Genomic DNA, 2,208 nt, shown 5'->3' with positions numbered 1-2,208 from the left:
GAAGAAGAAGAGGAGGAGGAGGAGGAGGAGGAGGAGGGAGGAGGAGGAAGGGAGGAGGGGAAAAGGAGGAGGAGGGGGGAGAAGGAGGAAGAGGGGAGGAGGAGGAGGAGAATGGGGAGGAGGAGGAAGAGGAGGAGGAAGAGGGGAGGGGGAGGAAGAGGAAGAGGAAGAAGAAGAAGAAGAAGAAAATAGGCTGTCACAGGTACTGACGTGAGGATTCTCTGAGGGGTTTGCCTGCAATCTCCTAAGCTTTGGACACAGCACAGTGTGGCTATCAGGAGCTCTTGCATTAAACACATGGGGCTGAAAGGAAAACATGGCCACCTCAGCAGATCAGCTGTGCTTCACCTTGGAGGGCAGTTTTTTTTTTTTTTACCATCTGTTAGTGGTGAAAAGGTGTGATCTTAACATAACAGCCTTTATTGGGCATGTGATACCTTTTGTACGCACAGTACTCAGACATATCCATAAAGGTAGGACCTTGAAGGATCTTGGTGAGTAGACCTGCACAGGGCCGAGCCACAAAGAGTGAGCAATAATTGTATAGCCAGGGTCTGACTTGTAAGGGACCCAGTGGTCATTGTGTTGGGCAGAGTCTGCACATAAAGAGATGGAAAAGTCAGTTATGCAACCCTATTGGGGTGGGCAGGGAGCATGTCACTGCCTCAGGTTGGTCATCTGCTCTTTATGTCCCTGAGTGTCACTGGAGACGATATTCAGCTTCCTGAAGGCCATACTGGGAAGCTCTTGGGGCATATATTGGACAGGTTGGTTCCTGGGGAGGCTACAGGTGTGGAACTGAGCTCCCTTCTCACTGAATTTAGCAACTGTCCCTCTCTATACTCAGCCTCTCAGCAGCAAGATGCCATAATTAGATTTGTGTTTAGAAAGACCCCTGGCCTCAGTAGAGACCGACTGCAGGAGAGACTGCCTCAGTGAGGACTAGGAGAGAGCACCCAGGGGACTACCCGAGGTGACAAAGCTCAGTACCAGTGCCACTGTGACCTTCCCTGGGTCTCTTGCTGTGTGTAGGCCCATCCATCCGTGACACAGACAAAAGCTACCAGTGTGTTTGGGGCTATTCACTCCCTATGACACATGAGAATTCTTACAGAAATAAGAGCAGCTTTAGCAGGAGAATGCTCTACTAAGGATTTCTTTACACTTTTTCAATATTACCTTTTTATTCCCGTTTAATTTCTCTTTTATCCCAAGGTTCCTGATGATGAACAAAACAGGAGTGAAAGGATTTAGCAGACTCAAGCCCCATTTTTGTTTTTTTTTCCCCCTTGGGAATAGCTAAATTTATTATTAATGTACCATTGATAGAGGTAAGACCAAACAGTCCTCTACCCCAACAAGGAAGTTGAAAAAAACAATAACAAAAAGAGCCTGTGCCAGGGACTCAGAAATCCTGCGGCATGCCATGTCTGCTTTGGTACCCAGAAAAGAGTGTGAGACTCTTCAAGACTTCCGATGCTTAGGGGAGTCCAGGGTCATTTGGGGAGGACCCCTCGGGGTTCTGCTTAGTAGAACCTATGGGTACAGAATACCTTCCTTTCCCAATCCTTGTGCCAGAGGTACATTAAACTAACTCTTGGGCCAAACTTTGACCCATAAGCTTCCAACAAGGTGAGACCCAAAGATATGGTCCTTTGACTCAAGCTCAGACATGTAAGCCTCAGACAATTGCTTGAGCTCCATCTCAGGCCTTCAATAAAGGAATCAAATCCTAATGTCTCCTTTTGTTAGCTTGAGTGCATCAGCCAAGGCCTCCAGAGTTTCCTCATTAGAGTTGAGGCCACTCTCAAAGTGCTTTCTTAGCTCCTGGAACTGCTCACAGGTGAACCCAGAGTTTTATCCATCCAGGACAAACTGGGAGTTGTCTCCATCTCAGTTACTTCTGTCTTAGGTGAAGCTCACTTGAGTTCCATTCTTCAGTTTCCAAACCTCACTTTTCTTCATTGTTTCCCCCATTTGCCAGCCCCATTCCTTTCCACTCTGGAACTCCAGTTTGTATGGTGAACAAGTTGGTGTTTGCTATGCAGATGGACTATATCTATCAACAGGGTTCAGGCTCAGGTCCCTAGAACATGAGAGCATCCAGAAGCAGACACAGGCAGTGGTATGGTATCAGAGACACACCATTGGCAATATGTGTGGGACAATCAGTGTTCATGTTCTGCTAGAGTTTTTAACACGAAAGCT

This window comes from Grammomys surdaster, unplaced genomic scaffold, assembly GCF_004785775.1.
Source record: "Grammomys surdaster isolate TR1022 unplaced genomic scaffold, NIH_TR_1.0 1136, whole genome shotgun sequence".
Taxonomy (NCBI): Eukaryota; Metazoa; Chordata; class Mammalia; order Rodentia; family Muridae; genus Grammomys; species Grammomys surdaster.
Note: the sequence above shows the minus strand (reverse complement) of the source record.